Source organism: Podarcis filfolensis (genome assembly GCF_964270895.1).
Source record: "Podarcis filfolensis genome assembly, chromosome: 1".
Taxonomy (NCBI): Eukaryota; Metazoa; Chordata; class Lepidosauria; order Squamata; family Lacertidae; genus Podarcis; species Podarcis filfolensis.
Window position 1 is genome coordinate 60,810,127 of NC_139604.1, and position 18,758 is coordinate 60,828,884.

An 18,758-nucleotide genomic window follows, 5' to 3' on the forward strand; every position below is an offset into this window, starting at 1 on the left:
CAGAATTCTAGAAACAATGTGCAAGGGAATGAGTGCAATCAGTTCATGAGACCCTTGCAGGCTGCAGAAACAACAGCTGTTGGTACCATTGGTTCATACATGCATTGCAGGGCAGTTCTTTTCTCATGATTGGTGTGAATGCAAGTCACTGCTGGCAGCGGAGGTGCTGAACAGTGAGAGCATTGGTAAGCTTGGGTGCTGACTCATTTTGTTTTAGTACATGTCAGTCTGCAGCATCTAGCAATCTCCCATCCTAACTAGCATCTCCAGTGCACTAGCAGGGCATGTGCTCTCCTCTTTCAACTATTTCTAGCTAGCATTTCCACCACAGAGTGTAAGACTCTGTTATGGATCATGAGCTAAGAAATCCATCACATGAGATGTGCGCGCTCCTCGCATTTTCTGTCTATGAGGCTGTGGCATAGCTAATAGCTGAAGAGTCTTATTCTGGCAATGGGTAGTTTTTTGAAAGCAGTAAAATGTTCGTTCTCATCATGGGTAGCTTTATCCGCTGGATGGTGAGTTAATGGAATATTAAGTGTAGAAGATGACCTTTCATTGAGAGTGAGTTATGAGGGCGAGAATTGTGACAAAAGTCTATTGCGTTTCTAAAGTTGTAAGCAGAACTGAAAGTTAATGCCATTTTGAGAAAAGTTCACTCAGGAATCTATCTGACAGAGATGCTTGGTAATCATTTTAGCTTCAATTATATAAGGCCACATAAAGTATTTGCTTGGAAATTCTCATGCCATAAATACAGATGGCAGGTACTAAAACAAATTGTCTCGTAAAGAGATGCTACAAAGCAAGGAAATGAAACACCAAGTCCTGCAGTTTGTGATCCAAGGTGAGATGGGGGCAGAAGTAGCCGCATCTCTCCCAAACCCTTTCCCCTCCTTTTCCAGATTCCTCTTGACCCTGTGTGTGGGAAAGTGTGTGTGTTGGCAGGGTAGGTAGATAGATCACAATAATATTCTGGCCCCACCTACTGCTTTTATAGTACATGAACACCATAATACTGTATTGTGAAGTACCACTCTAGTGTCAAAGCACAATATGTCAGCTGTACATTTTTCTCCCCAGGGGCTGTTAAGAAGTAACTTAAAATGCCTTTTCCCAAAGAAAAACAAAAACATTCCATAGGATGCTGCCTGGGCTATTAGCACTTTCAGGAAGAGAGAACCTTCACACATTTCCCCATTTTTATGTTTTCATTCTCATAGTAATAAATAATGTACTTGCTTTTCACAGGTGTAGATGTGCTCAGCCAGGCCTGGATGACTGTGGTATGCAATCCAAACGGACTTCTTTCCTGTGAAATGTTTAGCTGGAGGAGGGAAGGCTTCTCTTCCACCCTGAACCAGAGAGCTGCCTATCTGGAGGAACTGCAGGTCTATCATTGTGGGTGTTTTGTTCTGGAGTGTGGAAACACTCTTGTCCTAGGGCCATTTCATTAGGCCCAGCATGCTAGGTCATTCTTGTTTCCTCTGAGCTTTCCTGCTGGTGGGACTAGAACTATTGCTGACATAACAAAAAAAAATTTTTCCTGCCAGTAGCACCTTAAAGACCAACTAAGTTAGTTCTTGGTATGAGCTTTCGTGTGCATGCACACTTCTTCAGAACAAGTCACAGTTTTGGCAGGAGCACAGAGAAAGCACAGGATGTGGCATTGTGCATGGTATGTAGCTCCCTGAAAATCTCAGCCATTGTTTTAAAAAATAAGTTTTTAGCCCATACATGTGAGGGAATATGCAATGGATAATGCCACATAGTGTGTGCATCTGAGTGAAGCCTGCAGTTCTACAGCTTGGATTCCAAATCCTGGGAATGAATTAAGCACTGAATGCTTGCTTTTTGTAATAGTTTGCTTATGTTCCTGTTTATAGACCTGTCAATGGCGTTTTCTCTAACCTAGAATAATGGAATAGCCTTTTGCCTACTATTCCACCGAGAAATTTTCTCCTTTATGAACTTTTTGTAGAGAGGGAGGGAGATATGGAGTCATTCCATCTTAATATCTCCTCCCTTAAATATATTGTTTCCAGTGTAGTAAACCTCCATAAAAAAGTAATAGCTTTAGCTAACTTTTATGTTAACTAAATGGGCACACCCTTTTCTCTCCCTCCCCTTTGTTTTATTGCTGATAAAATATTGCTGTGGGGTTGTTTCATTAGGGTAGTTGAAATCGTGAAACTCAAACCGAAAATAGTGTGACAGATGGGAAGAGAAATGCTGAAGACTTGTTATACTGTATGTCTGTGGTCACACCGTCTGTTTTGTAGACAGATGCCTTTTAGTTCACCTTGTACATCTGTAGCCTTAGCAGCAGGTGCTGCTTCCAGGCAGCTGAATAACGCTGGTGTGATTTCTGAGGAATACAGAGGACATCTTGTTGTATTGTTGCCATAAGTGAGTTTGAATGGGGGAGATGGAGTCTGTGGGGTGTGTGTGTGTATGTGTGTGTGTGTACATGTTGGAGGTTTGGAAGATGGGAGAATGTCCTGACAAGAAAGGGGAAGATGAACCTTTCAACTCTGCTTGGCAAGGAATAAATATGAATAGAAAGGTGTCTTCCCTGCAACTGACAGTGCAGATTGAATGTGAGATGACTTGTCTCAGAAAGACAGGGGCACAAGTTCACTTTTGAATGGGGGACAATCTGCCAAACATTTCAGAATAAAATTAAATATGTAGTAGGTGAGAAGTCAACATATTCCCCCCTGTTTTTGAAAGGATAAGTGGCTTTACACAGTTGTCAGAAAAGCTGTTGAGTTTGAGTTTCTTTTCCTTTGCCATCCCTCTGATGAACTGGGGGTTCTGGTCCCCAAAAGCTTATGCCTTAATAAATGTGTCAGTCTTTTATAATGCCACAAGACACTCTGTTTTTGCTACAACAGACTAATATGGCTACCTGCTATAAAATTTATCAGGCCTGGTACCTGCTGAGATGACAAACCACTTGAGTCCTGAGGCATCTCTTCTCTGGAGGTGTAGGCATGGTTTCACTTCTGCTAGCCAACTATGAATTGCGTTTCATTGATCACATTGAGTTTCATATGAATTGAGTTTCATTGATCACAAGCAAAGATCAAATACCATGAGTTCTGTTTTTGAGATTCCCTTTAGCTTGGGAGTGAAATTCATCATTTTGACATCTACAGGCTGGAATTCTCATGCTTGAGAATGGGAATTCTCATGTATCCAGTGTAGAAGAGGGCTGGAAAAGGTGTCTTTATAATTAGTATATGGCAGGTGTGGTTTATTTCACCCCATATCAGTCTGAATAACAGGGAATGCGGGTAGTTGTTTCTTTTGCACAGCAGAAACATAAATGGCTGGCATGTGTCACAGAGCTTGCTGGTCAGTAATCACACAATTCAAAGTTGGAGTTGAGTGTCAGGCCTAATGAGTGCAGCAGCTCATTTCCGGTGGTCTTGCTCTGTGAAATCAGTTGCCGAGACTGAAAGTCCCCACCTCCCCATAGCCACCTAAAGTCCCCTCTTTTCTGGGGCTGTTTTCAAGCAGTCAGAGACTGTGTGCAGCCTGTTGCCACGCCACTGGTTCTGGAAGACAGGAGGAGGGGAGCTTGTCACAGCAGAAGGGAGAGACATCCGTGACTCTTCACCAGCCTGACTCATCTCTGCCTCTTGACCTCACTTCTCCCACTTGCCTGCTTCATCTTCTGCCCCCGATTCTTGACTTCTGTCTGCCACAGGCTCTCCTAGCTCACTAAGCCCTGCCACCCCTTCAACTTCTGCCATCTCCTCTTCCCAGTCTTCTTCCTCTAACCACCCATCGTTGTCCCATCACTGCTCCCCAGACTCTGAGCCTTCTTCCCTTGGTGGTTCCCCAGCCGCTTCCTCCCACTATTCCTCTGCGTCCAACCAGTTCCATGACATCACGTAAGTCTGAAACTGGCCCCTGAAAAAGAATGTGGTCCATTAAACTCAGACCTCTGAATTCTGTTATATCTTAGCTAAAGGACGGGGGGAGCATTTGTACCTGCCACTTCTCTAGGGCAGCATGGAGCATTCCCGGAAGGATGGGGAAGCCAGTGACTGGTTAGCTCCATGTTTGGCCTCTGAATACCAGATGCTATAAACCAACTTCAAGGGAGTGTTGCTGTCCTTGTGCCCTTGTAGCAGGCTTCCTGGGGGCATCTGGCTGACTACTGCTGGAAACAGACTGCTGAACTCAGTGGATGCTTGGTCAGCTCCATCGGAGATCTTCTTATTAACTGGGGCACCTCCAAAGGAACAGGTTCACTTTTAACTTCAAATGCTCCCTCCCCAATCCCTTCCAGGAAAATAATTTTAAAACATAGCAAATTCTTATGCAAGTACTTGATCAGTTTGATAGTAAGAACACGAGAGGGGCCCTGGCATATTTAGTCCAGCATTCTTTCCTCATAGTGGCCAGCTGGATGCCTATGGGAAGCCCACAAGCAGCATATGAACTCATTAGCCCATGAGCTCATTTCCCCCAGTAACTGGTAGTACATCTTGTCTGACTGGACTCTGCTAACATACACTTTCATTATATGACCCCTGGTATTATAAGAGAGTGAGAAAAACCCACCCACTCTCTGCTTACCATACCTAATTTTCCACACCTCTTTCTTGAAACCTCTCCCCGCACTTGCCTTTCAATCCCCTAAACTAAAAAAGCCCTAAATGTTGTCACCTTTCATTATAAGATCTTGCTTCAGTCCCTTGATCAGCTCTGTTGCAGGAATTAGAACGATACACTGTATTCCAAGTGTGGTTGTTCTGTAGATTTTTATAAAGGCGTTACAATATTGGATGTTTTGTTTTTGTTCCCTTTCCTAACAATCTTAACATGGAATTCGCCTTTTTCCGCAGCTGCTGCACAAACCTCCATTGAGCTGTCTCCCATAACCTCAAGCCATATTGATTCTTCTTCAGATAGACTTGTTCCCCTATATGCTTGATAATTTCCAATATTCCATAGCTGAATTTGTTGGAAACAAGCCATTTCCCCTTCGTGATACCATGTGGACCAAGTGATTTCTGTGGGGGAAGAGGTGGGAAGCTTGTCTTCAGAATCACCTCACTTGGAGTGAAATAAAAAGGGCTATTTCTTATTCCTCTTAGTCCCACAAATCCTACTCTCAGTACTATACACTGGCTACTTTCTTTCTCCCAGATCAAGGATCCATTTAGACCACAACTCTTCCTATCAGTAGACAGTCAGATGCCACTGGAAAGCAAACAAGCAGGGCATAGTAGACAGAACCATCGTCTGTCATTTTACCTAAGTGTCTGGTAAGCAAAAATATACTGCATATCATTCTTGAGGATCCATTCTTAGCTATCCAAGCTAAGCGCCTTTGATACATTTGTCCTCCATACACTTGTTTAATCCTTTCCTAAAGCCCATCTAAGCTAGTGACCATCATCACATCTTACAGCAGTGAATTCCGTAAGTTCATTATGCATTGTGTAATGGAATGCTTCCTTTTGGTGTCATGAACCTGTTGGCAATCCATTTTTTTTAGATGACCACAAGCCCTGATGTTTAGAGACAGAGGGCTTATCCACACTTCCTTCTGTTCCACTGCTTCCCCCACACCCCTGGGGAAAACCACTCATTAGCACTCAATAAGAGCAAAAGGCAGTTCAGGTTTTCTTTGGTTTGGCACTTGCTCTGATTTAGCACTAAAGAGCGGGTTTTCACTGGGAAAGGTGTAGGTCAAGTGGAAAATCACTCACACTTTCTAGGCACAGGACAGGCAGATGTGGACAAGCCCAGAGAGAGAATAGTTCCTCTTGGTTTTGTGTACGGTCTTGTGCTCTCATACTGCCTGGAAAGACTTCTTTTGTGTTTCTTGGCCCCTTCATTTGTACTGATACCTTGGGGTGGGAGTAGAGGAGAGGGATTGTGACTCAGTGGCAGAGTACATGCTTTGCAAGCATAATGAAGTTGTTAAACTGAAGGTCACATACAAATATTAAAAATCCAGGATCACCAACCTTTTGGGACCTTGTGGGGCACACTAGCAAACCAGATATACTATTGTGGGCACCACAAATGTACCACAACCATATGCACAAATGAGCAAATAGCAATGAAAGCTGGTATGATAGTGTGAGCCGAGTGCCTGTCTTGAACAAGCGAGGCCAGATTTCAGCTCCCCATACAACCCACTAAGTTGTCTGGTTGACCTTCAGCTAGTCACTATGCTATAGGTTAATGAAGCTCAAAGACAAATTGTGAAGACAAAATTATTATCACTTTAAAATGATGCCTAAGGCACCTCTTGCATTGCTAGGCACTGTTCCAAGGGTTATAAAAAGAAAAGTCTCTGACTACAGGCTCACATTAAAGACTGGACACCTCAGAGAAGGAACAGCAAAGGGTAAACGATGAGCTCAATTCAAAATGTGAGGATGAAGGGATGGGTTTTTAATAAAGGTTTAAAATTAGAAGCTGAGGGAGCCATGTAATGTTCAAGAGGTACAGCATTCCAACAGAAGGGAGCAGCAACGGAAACATGGCACAGGTGTAATGCCAAAGTTACATTTTTCAATAAAATGGGGAAAACCTTGAAGGAAAGGCAGTATAAAAGGTAAAGGTAAAGGGACCCCTGACCATTAGGTCCAGTCGTGGCCAATTCTGGGGTTGCGGCACTCATCTCACTTTATTGGCCGAGGGAGCCGGCGTACAGCTTCCGGGTCATGTGGCCAGCTTGACTAAGCCGCAGTATACAAATGTGGAAATACATGAATCTGAGTTGTGCAATAATAAAACACAGCCTGTAGGCTTGTGACCCTACAGATATTGTTGGACTCTATTTCCCATCAGTCCCAGCCAACATAGCCAGTAATCAGGGATGATGGGAGTTGTAGTCCCAACATATGGAGACCCACAGGCTCCCCATCCCTGACTTAGAGATATTGGTAGTAATTTTGAATTCTCCAGTTGTTCATTATGCCTGTATGTCAGCTTTAACATCCAAACTCTTAACTTTCCAACTCTGCGGCTTTGAGGAAATAGCGACTGGTCTTTAAGATTTCAAGCTCACCCTGGCTGTAATGCTGTGAAGGTAGGGGCTAGTAATGTGAATTGGGTCTGATAGTTAAATGGCATGTTTGGAAGGAAATCCAAAGAGTTGACATGAGGAATTATGTGGCAAAAGAGATTGAGAGAAGAGTGGTGTTGGGCGGGGGGGGGGGGGGTTGGGAGGCAGCCATTAAAATGCCAATCTCTTCTCAGCCACTTGAAATTGCAGCTTAAATTTAGTATCATTTCAAAGCTCAGAATAATCTTTTATATGACTTGGAGCAGAAGCTACGTTTTCTCTGTGGTTTTAGAGAATATTGCCATTTAAAGAGATGTCAGCATTTTCAAGGAACTGGAAATTGAGTTGCTCAGAAAGTATAGCGCCCAAGATGGCAAAGGCTGTGTGGAGTACAGATGCAGAGTGGGGGGAAAACGTTTTTCTCTTTCTTTTTCTTCAAAGCCCTCTCCCCAGTCATGACATTGGGTAACACTTTAAAGTGACTTGACGAGTGACACAGTTTTTTCTGGCAATAAACTTCATATCTGAAATACAGCAAACGTATTCTGCCAATACTCCTCTCCCCCCTCCTGCAAACGTTCTTTTTTGTGTGAATGTGAAGAAAAACATATTGCGCATTATCAGCCCATTTCATACCCTAGCTAATTTGAACTACTTGAATCTAAGCTTCTTCTTTAAAAAAAACACGCACACAAATTGAGGGCACTTAGTTTGATTCAGTGGGGTTAAAGTTGGTTAAATCCTAGTCCTATTTTAAACCAAATGGAAATTAAGGCTAAAAGGGTCCATAATGCAGCTAGCACTTTTGCCCAAATCCTTAATAACACCTTAGATTTATGTTTTGTCATATCTCACAATTATTTGATTTTCCCTTCCTTAATTCCCAAAATCTTCAGCTTTTAAAAGTTCAAAGCAACCTTCAAAATGTTGCTGGGCTCCCCACTCCCTTCAATCGCAGCCAGCATGGTCAGAAGCGTGACTCCTGAGCCTTGTATCTACAGCTGAGCCTTTACTATTATTTGCTTAAATAAATATATCTTCCTTACTTCCAAGGAAAAGTTATCTGCCTGCATGTTTCGGGGTGGGAGCTAGGACAGGTTACTGTATTGGATATCCAAAATGGTGCCCCCCAGAAGCAGTCTGGTAAAAGTGTGTATTTGTTACTTAAGGACTGCAGTGTCATGATTTTCATGCCTGAATGAGCCATGACTGAAAAGTTTTATATCATGAAGCTTGTCAACAGAGCTGTACCATTTAGTCAACGAATCATTTACATCAGTATAGTGGTACCTCAGGTTAAGTACTTAATTCGTTCTGGAGGTCCGTTCTTAACCTGAAACTGTTCTTAACCTGAAGAACCACTTTAGCTAATGGGGCCTCCCGCCGCACCGGCGGAGCACGATTTCTGTTCGCATCCTGAAGCAAAGTTCTTAACCCTAGGTACTATTTCTGGGTTAGCGGAGTCTGTAACCTGAAGCGTCTGTAACCCGAGGTACCACTGTATATTTATTGATGAACTATTGTAGTTACCTGAATTAATTAAGGAACCCCTTGAGATTGTAGAAAATGTTCATTATTTCTAATGTAAGTGCTTAAAAAAGGAGTGTGGTTTCCCAGACTTGGGTCTCCAGCTGTTTTTGAAATACAATTCGCTTCTTCCCTGACCACTGTTTCTGCTAGAATGATGGGAGTTGTAGTCCAACAGCAGCTGCAGACCCAAGTTTTGGAAAGCCTGCTGTAACGCTTCAGGTAATGATGGGCTATAACTGCTGTCTTCCCTGACCATTGATCATATGGGCTTAAGGGCCTTGGGTTTCCTATCCCTGATTTAAAACAAGAACCACAGGTGTCAGACGCCATCTTAGAAGTGGCATTCTGCTTCTCTCTCACACAGAAACCTTCCAAGCAAATCCAAGAGAGTTGGTGTTACAGACATACTCTCCTGTATTTTTCTAACTACAGTTCTATTCACATGCAGATTCAGTGGATGGATTTATAACTCATATAAGTAATGGACTTAAGTTTCCGAAATCTGTTCACATTCTCAGCTGTGCATCATCGGATGTTTACAAATTTGGCCAAGGGCTTTTGTGTATGTGTGTTTTTAAAGCCCTGGGAAAATTAGATTGTTGCCCTTTTCCCGTCCCCTCTTCCACATCAAACTTGGTGTCCTGCTGTGTCCTAAGCAGCACAGCAGCAGCAAACTGAAGGAGGAAGTGTTGACCAATACCATTTTCTCATTTTTTTTGAAAAAGTGCCTGTCACTTCTTTACTGCCCTTACAACTATATCTATGCTCTTGGCAGCTGGTGGAGATCAGAAGGCCCTGGAATGCAGGGGATACCACTCAGCTGATGAGCTGCCGAGCTGCCTCCAGAAATGCAGGCAGGCATTTGCATAGCTGAAGCAGCTGCCCCAGGATCTTGCCACCCCCAGGCGGTTGCCTGCTTTGCCTCCAGTGGCTGTGCCGGCCCTGAAATGATGCATATGCAAGAGTGAATCAGCTCCTTGATCTTTTTTCATACCAAAGGTTAGCTTGGGCAATTTTCTAGTATGTGTATCATATACTTCTAGCTTTTAAAATGCCCTTCTCACACCACTGAGGGCTGGTTTAATCCCTGGAAATTCTTGGAATGCCAGGCGTAAGTCTGAGGAATGCTTCCTGGGGATCTCTGCAGTGAGACAATGTGACTGCAATTAAAAAGAAAAATCAATTCTCTGTGTGGGAACTGACTCTGAGGTATTAAATGTACTGAAAACGCCTGTTTTCTGCTATGTAGAGTAGCAGGTTCCTTAGAAGCTTGCCACTCCGATGTTTTTCAACCAGCGCATGACAGACTTTCAATCTTCGCCTTGGAATGCCAAGAAACATAGAAGAGCAGAGACAAGTCCAGAGCTTTTCTTTTCTTAATTGTTGTCAGTCCAATCTTACTCTCTTGCTTTGCCCAGAACATTGATGCTGGTAGCAAACGGGCTACTGCTCAGATGCTCACCTTGTAGGGTGAGGTGATTTTATTTGGAGTCCCCTGTGAAATCCTGCCTAGCAGCAGATTGGTCTCTTGGCAGGAGAAGCTCAAGCACAGATTACTTTGTCCTTGTTTTTGTTCTGACTTGCCAAGGCTCCCTCTGAATGACGGAATGACATTGCGTGATGCAAATAACCCATCTTTACCTAATAATGATTCAGACTGTCATTGTGTGGGAAATATTCCAAGAGAATTCAGAACTCTGTGGTATCACTCCTCCTCCCTGGTTTTGCATAATATAGTATTGACAAAGTGGTACTTTATCCATTCCCAACTGGGTTCCTGGTGTTCTTGAATATGGCAATCCCTCCTTACACCCTGCCATGCCCCGAGTACCAAGAGAGAGAATATTAGCCACTCTGGGGTGTGAAATATAAATCTGGGGGTCTAAGATAGAACTTAGTCTGGTGAGCTACAGTGTGTGCTAGTGCTTCAGAGCTCTCCTCAGGTGCAAAAAGGGACAGGGGTGTGTAACATTGGCTACTGTGACTGGTGGGTGCTATGAAGCCTCCAGATGTGCCAGGTCTTGCATAAGTGCTACAAGTCTGTTCAAGGCAGCAGTATCTCCTACCCACTCAGGCCTTCAAGCCAAATTTAAGTATGGATGCCCATGGTCCTCTCAGCTTGTCTGTCGCACAGGTTTCCTGACCCTGCCACTCTCCTAGGATTAGGCCAGTTCTGGTCACCTCTGAGGCCCCATTTCCCCTGGGTTCTAATGGGCTGCCCTAGTTTGCCTCTTGTCTGCTACTCAACCTTTTCTTGCACCAATAATAGCCACTCATATCATTCCATCAGCTTAGGCTGGCTCAGTGGCTGTGGCCTTTCCTGGGCCACAGCTAAGTGATGCTATGGCAATGTGCTGTATGTGAGGCTGCCTTCAAAGATTGTCCAGAAACTGTATTTAGTTCAAAATGCAGCCTCCACACTGTTGACTGTTTTGCTGATATTGAAAGAATTTCACTGGCTTCTGGTTTGTTTTCAAGCACTGCTCAAAGTGCTTGTGTGATTACCCCAGATGCCTGATGGGATATCTTGGGTAGTGTGGTCCAACACAAGGCCCAAGGGCTGCATATGGACTATGAGGCCTTTTTTGGTGGCCCTTGGTAACATTTGATGCCCCACGACCACCACAGCCCTTGTGCTGCCTTCCCCAAGCTGGGTTAAGGGAGGTACTGGGCTTTGTGAAGGAGGTGTGAGGGCTCTGACAGGGTCCTAGAGTCCTCCATTCTCCTTTCCAAAGCCTAGTTAGTGCTTTCCCACTTTGGGAAGAAGGTGGGAAGGCTCTAGGACCTGCCAGAGCCTTGTGTCTCCTTCCCAAAGCCGTGTCTCACTTTGGGAAGACAGCATGAGGGCTTGAGCAGGGGGCATCAAATTTTGGCCTTGCTCCTCCCTACTGCACAGCAAGGCAACGTGTTGCCCACTGGTTCTGTGTTGAAGTACTCCTGCAGCCTACTTGGTATGAAAAGTTGAACTGCCCTGATCTTGGGGGTGGCTCAATACCACAGTAATAGCAACTCGGCTGCAATGTATACCGCAGATCAGGAAAGGTACCACCAGTGCCCAAAGGATGCCAGCATGTTTTAATAAATCAAGAAAACTACTAGGCATGTGAAGGCTTCCCTCAGATAGTGGTTTGGGGAGTCAGTTCCCAGCACCCTTAACAAGCTACACTGTCCTTTCAGGGATCTGCGGACAACTAAGAATCCAAAAACAGAAAACAAAAACTCCACCCCAGAACTGCCTCTCCATTTTGTAATTCCATGTTTGTTTTATGTACAACTTGCATTTGGGCAAAATATATATATATATATCTGTGCATGCATGTTATTAACGAATGTGTCAGTTAGGCTGTAGTGCTGGCAGACATAAGTGGAGGGCTCTCATTGCCAGCCACTGATAGGAACAGATGCAGTGGCAGCAAGTAGAGAAACCAAGCTGTAGGAGAACTGCTCGGAAACAGGGGGCCTCTCTTGTAGAACTTGCACATGCTGACATATCCAAGCTGTCTTTGAGATTCAGATCAACAACATATCAGGCAATCCTTCTGGAAGTTGTTTTTCAACATACTGAACAAACACATGCTAATGCCTGTTTACCCACCGTAAAGAAGTGAGCAGTTTATTGCTCTTGCCAAAAGAGCGTTTTCCCCCTCTTCCACGTAGGAATAATGAAAAGGAGGCCATGATCAACACAAGGTGCTGCTAGTGTGGGCTGGCTGACATGCCAATTCTGAGTCTCCCGGAGTCTCTTCTTTCTTACAGCTGTCAGCACATTCCTATGGGTTTTTTTGAGGCCTTTCATCTTGGCTCCCAATACATTGGGTCAAGCGATCACTTCACAAGGTGTATGACACTGGGATCAACACTAAAAGTGCTGAAAATGAAATACGGAGCCTGTGGCAGCGCTGAAGCCAGGATGTTAGCACAAAACATTTTGCCACTGCATCGGCTGGTATCTTACTTTCTACTCTTATATTGTTCAGATGGCCTTCACTCAAGTCATGTACTGCACTGGGTCAGAGATGAACAGTTTTTTAAAGATTGCAGGGCTTATTCCTCTGATAATACCTCTGTTTTTAAATCTGTATTCAGGTTGCATTTGATGCTATAAACTCCTTTGATTTTTGTGCTTCTGAAAAGGTCAGACTCTTGGTACCTCTTAAAATGGAAAGCTGAAGGATGGAGGCACCCTGTATGAGTGGCTTCATTTCAGATCCTTGCACATAGGTTTGATTCTCCCTCTCTCACTTTGCATGCGTGGAAGGAAAGCTTCTGGACAGATAGCTAGGTACAAGAACAAGTGAGATCAAGAAAACTAGGCTAAGAAGGCGAAACCCATGTTCTGCCTCATGATCATGTGCCTTGAAACTCATGCTCCCATTTCTTCTTTCTAGAGTGACTGAGAGGGGACAGTTTGTAGGGCAGAAGCAGTCAGAGGGTGGAGGAGGGGTGTTTAGGAAAGAGGGAGCCATAAGCTCAGAGACAGCACACTTGCTTTGCATGCAAAAGGCCCTTGGTTTGATCCATGGCATCTCTGATTAAAAGGATCTACAGTGGTACCTTGGTACTTGAACTGCTTGGCTCGCAAACAAATCAGCTCCCAAACACCACAAGCCCAAAGTAATTGTTCCTGTTTGTGAACGTTTTTCGGTAGCCGAATATTCAATGTTGCTTCTGCTTGAGTGCAGGAAGCTCCTGCAGCCAATTGGAAGCCATGCCTTGGTTTTCGAACAGTTTCAGGAGTTGAACAGACTCCTGGAACGGATTAAGTTTGAGAACCAAGGTACCACTGTAGTTGCAAATGATAGACCTCTGCTAGAGATCCTGGAGAGTTGCTATTAGGGCTCATCTATAGGTCCTTTTAGAAGGGACGTGGGTGGCGCTGTGGTCTAAACCACAGAGCCTAAGGCTTGCCGATCAGAAGGTCGGCGGTTCGAATCCCCGCAACGGGGTGAGCTCCCATTGCTCGGTCCCTGCTCCTGCCAACCTAGCAGTTCGAAAGCACGTCAAAGTACAAGTAGATAAATAGGTACTGTTCCAGCGGGAAGGTAAACAGCTTTTCCATACGCTGCTCTGGTTCGCCAGAAGCGGCTTAGTCTTGCTGGCCACATGACCCGGAAGCTGTACGCCGGCTCCCTCAGCCAATAAAGCGAGATGAGCGCCACAACCCCAGAGTCATCCGCGACTGGACCTAACGGTCAGGGGTCCCTTTACCTATATTTCCTTTTGTGACACTTTCAAGGCACAGGTCTAGGATTTCCAGGTCCCTGTCCAAGCATTTGTTTAATTTTTTTGTCCGGGAGCTTTCCCTGGAAAAAGCTGCATTTTACTGCTGAATTGATGCAAACAATCATCTGTGGAAAACCCAGTTGTGGTTTCCTCTGATTCAGCGGTAAATGTGGGTTTTCCTGGGGAAAGTGATGGACAACAACAGCAACCAAAACACTTGGGCATGGACCTGGAAATCCCAGATCAGTGCCTAGAAACACAGCACAAAAAGTAATGTAGATGAACCCTTAGTCAAAGTAAACAATACTGGACTAAATAGACCAGGCATAAGGTAGCTTTCAACATTTCCCTCCCTGCTGTTCTCCCCCAGTAGTTCCTCCCCTAGCCACTGTCTTCCTGCCAGCCCCCCAGACCTGCATTTGCAAACAAAAGGCATTCCCAGCACCACTCTTTCATTGATATTTCAATAATGCAATGGGAGCAGATAAGAATTTCAGTAAGATCAAAAGTTGAAAAAGAACTGGCATAAAGCATTTGTTGTGATTGGTTTCTAAACAGAATACCTGTAGCAATGTTCAGACAAGTACCTTTTGTGTTTGAGATGAAAGGATTTGTTGCTTTGGCATTTATAACTAGCATAGGCCCTCTGAAATCAGGTTCTTTTGGCTATTTCAGATTAATATTCTTAATAATTGTAATCTCCCCTCATGCCCAATCTGAAGTGTGGTTTGCAGAAAGTTTGACAGCTGGATGGATTTCTTAGATGAGGAAGCTCTCTTGCTTCACCAAAATCCATTTTGTAAAAGGCAAATGGTTCATAAGTGCCCCACGATGCATAGATTCTTATATGTGAAGGCGCCAATTTTCCTCTCTTATTTTCTTGTCAGAAAGCAAATGCCTTCCTAGCAGGATGTTAATGGCTGCTGATTATAGGTCCTAACTGATGGAATGGTGAAGGTCAAGTTAATTTTCCTCAACAGACAAGGTATGGTGTGGGTTTCCAGGGCAACCAGTGCTATCCCACCATGCTGTCCAGAACACATGTTGAAATATAAATACATTAAAATATCATGAAAAATATCAAAAAAATGTCAAAGCCTGTATAGAATCAAAAGGCATGTGTGCATATGGGGATAAACTGATTAAGGGAATCTCAAACATTGCCATAAAGAGTCTGAGAAATGTTTTCAAGCCTTCCCAAGGCAATGCCAACGAAGTGCAAAGTACCCGGCTGTCGGGTGAAGAAGGGGGAAGAGTCATTTCCCCTTGTGTCAAACTGTGACAAGTGGACTTGACTTAAGGTCCTCATTTGAAAGATCCAGGGAGGTTCTTAAAGCTGACAAAAAATGTTTTCTCCATCACCCTATTCCTAAAAAATCACGAGAGAAATGGCACTGAGTAAAGGAGCAGAGCAGGAACAAGCTGTTCCTCCCTCTCTCCCCGCTTGCATTCTTGTGTCAGGTTGTTCCATGTACAATTTGCCTAGTAGAATTCCCAGCAAGATGTATTATGGTTCCTGCCCTGGCTGATGAAATGTCTGAATGTTATGCCTCTTGAATTCACAGAGGCCTGCATGGTGGTAACAGCTGCTGAACATTTTAACTAGGGATGAGCAGAGCAGTGTATTTCTAGGCCATGTCATTTTTCACATGGGTCCTTATTTACATCCTGTCCTATCTCTGCACCAATCCGTGAAGAATAAAGGATAACAGCATTCTGATCCAAGGATTAGTCCAGGAAGCGTGGATTGAGTCAGTCTGATTAAAAATGCAGACCACATTAAATCCTTGAGGAGCCCAAAATTCAGTTCCTGTATAATTTGCTTTTAACTTGAGCAAGGTATCTGATTATAGGTGTGTGAATTCTGCACTAGAAAATTCAGGTTTTGCCATTTACTTCCACTTCATTTTCCATTTGTCTTGGCTCCCCTGATGGAAACCTACTTTCCTCTGCCCAAATATAAACCAGCTTTTAAGCTTCCAAACGTTATGGACACTTCTGAAGATTTTGCCTTTTGGTGCCCTGTGTGTGCAGCTGGATCGGTATGGGTCCAGGGCAGCGGGTAACGTTAAAAGAAAGCAGATGTCTCCAGCATTGACTTGACAGGAAGAACACCATAGTTTTTATAGTAGTTGTGAATATTTCCCATACCTGTATAGCAAGCTAGAAGCTTCTGCCTTTTTTGCGTTAAACTTTTTTTTTCTTTCTAAAAAAAGTTATGAGGTAAACTAAGAGCTGCAGTGGATTTTTAGACCTACTTAATTCTGTTGCAATACTTTTTAAAGAATGTACTCAGGAGAGTCATAATTCCACTTACCCTTGGCATAGGTGATGGAGGGAATGGGTTAATGGGGCAGAGGGGAACAGTTATGTGTAATGTGATAAGCATGCTTGTTTTGTGTCTACCTAGCACACAGGGGCATCCCTTATGCCAAGGTGTCTCTCGAGAGTGTTTGTACTGTGTGCCCCGGTGCCAGTAATTGCTACAGTGCTCTTTTCCTAATAGCTCAGGATTGATTTTTATTGCATTGCCCCTTTAGGAATACTGGATTTCTTTCCCCAAAAGTGCATCTTTGTATTAGGGATTTTATTGAAAATGATCTCATCTTGCCGATTCTCTGGCTTGTTGCAGGTAGAAGAGATTATTTTGCTTAGTCCCACACTTTGTTATTCATTAACAAGCTTGGCACCAATATCCATCTGTAGTAATTTCTATGATCCATTCTTCAACCACATGCTTTGTGTTGCATTATTGATTTTTTTTTTACTAGGTCTGCCACTATTCCTCAGTTTTTATCTCTTGAATTAGAAGAGCTCCAAAAGTTGCAGGATACCTTTCTAGCTGGGATAGATGAAGTAAGTGGCATAAGTGGTCAGCCAACTTCCCAGCCACCACTGTATGAGTTCCAGTGGGGCAGTGGAGCAGGACCAGGGCTGGGAGCACGGCTCCGGTACTTTTTTGGCAGCAGGAACAATAATGTCTTCTGCTGGAGCACCAGAAAAAAATCTCACAACTCCTTGCGGAGGATTCTCCAATTAGGCATGCCTACAAGGGCTTGAGCACACCTCTAGGGGCAGAGTTGATTTTATTTAAATCAATCAATCAATCAATCAATTAATTAATTAAAGTCTGCCCTTCACTCAAAGGTCCCGGGGCAGAGATACAAAAAATAAAAAGCCAACATTGATTTAATAATATCAACTGCAACAATATACTAAACAAAATACAAAATAATAATAATAATCCACAGTAAAACTGCAGGTAATTGAAATTGCAAAAAGTAGAGTCAAACAGGCAGTCTGATCTTCCCTTGCACTTCATCCAAAGGCCAGAGTGAAGAGGTGCAAGTTCACCTGCTGAAGAAATTACAACAAAGGTGGTGATTAGAATCACCTGGGTAGAGGTCACTCCCCAAGTGTAGAGATTCAAGAAAGGCTCAGCTGCAAAAGGAAGGCCTCATACTCCTTCTTGCCCAGGAGCCATCAATAGCCAGATATGGAAGCTTCTTCCATGAGAGGATGCAGTTATGTGGCTAACCGCATAGGGCAGTGTCCAACAGTTCCTGATGAATGTGGTTTTTTAAAAAATCTAGGGAGCATGACCTGCAGAAAATGACCCTCAGTATTCCTTTGATGACATCAGGTTTGTGCAGAAACTGTCAGTTTGCTGTTAGTATATTGATAGTTGTTGGCAAAAGACTTTTGGAATAGAGCTGAGATATGCTCTGGAGCCATACACACACAGTAGTTATTGTGAAGTGATGGCTGCCAAACTCCTGTTGCCTGTGGGCAGAACATCTTCAGTTAATAAAGGTGCAGGGTGCTGGACTGGGTCTCCTACTGCCATCAAAGGATCAGCTGCGGTAAGTACTAAACAAGCAAATAATGTGAAAGTCAGCTGGGCCGCAATTTTAATTGAACTTTGCTTTGAGAGAAAGTCATAAGATAGACTTATGAGTGGTTACCTGTTCAATTATTATGTCCTGTGTTTTTAATCCTAGCTCAGGCTACTAGCTGTTGCTTTTATAGCAACTGGCAATCCACCCCCCAAAAGAAATAATTACAAGGAATATGCATGCATACTCAGATTAAGATTGAATAACCCCAAATAAAAATGATATTAATAATAATAATAATAATAATAATAATAATAATAATAATAATAAATTAGTGCAACCTTCCCTTAATGTTGGGGCAGTATGTTTCTTTGTTGTTGCAGCTCTTGAGCTGTGTGCTACTGGAGCAAATGCAAAAGGGGTCAGTTTGATGCTTAATAGAAAGTGAGATTGCAGGGTAGGTTTGCTTGTTTGCTTGTTTGTTCAATGTGAATTCCTATACAAGATGACCCATAATAAATATTCCAAGCTTTAAAAAGAAAGCTGTTGAAAGCAACCCACAACATGGTGACAGGTGTGTATGTAGGGCTGGAGGAAGCCTTCTATGGCATCTAATCAATCCACAGATGGAGGTGGTCATGGCAGGAAATCCACATTTCAGAGCATCCCAAACAGATAGCCTCTGCCTGCAGACCTCCACCAAGGGAGAGCACCTCCTCAGCTTCTGTTCTTAAACAATAAATATGGAGATACTAAGATAATGAGCAAATATTTTGGGTGCCCAGTATATTTATTGGGCAAAGCTCAGTTCCATTAATAAACTGCAAACAATAGACAACTAGAATATCCAGTATTCACTAGTAGCCACTTGGAAAAGCTTGACAGCTCTCATTTGCTTCTAAGTCAGTGGGACATTTAATTTATTAGTAAATGTAGATTCCATTCCCATGACAGAAAGGATCATGTCAGAGATGAAATTCTTGTGAAAATATATTGTGTAAACTATGTAAAGATTGGAACTGGGCAACAAAATTCCTTGGGCAAGACAACTGACTGCACAATAATTCCCCTCCCTGGAATTTTGTGGGCCGTTCTGGTAGCTGCCATGATTTGCACAACACATTATG

At 43.4% G+C, this 18,758-nt stretch overlaps 1 protein-coding gene and 1 long non-coding RNA gene across 10 annotated transcripts in view; one reads left to right on the forward strand and one right to left on the reverse strand.

Annotated features, from left to right (window-relative positions):
- The window catches only part of TSPAN4 (tetraspanin 4), a 500,953-nt gene that overhangs the window by 250,018 nt on the left and 232,177 nt on the right, over positions 1-18,758 (forward strand). The window lies entirely within an intron of this gene.
- LOC310750379 lies at positions 4,939-10,166 on the reverse strand. Its single transcript, XR_014542078.1, has 3 exons — positions 10,035-10,166; positions 5,733-5,873; positions 4,939-5,030 (listed from the first exon to the last, which is right to left on the reverse strand). It is a non-coding gene; the product is annotated as an uncharacterized lncRNA (long non-coding RNA).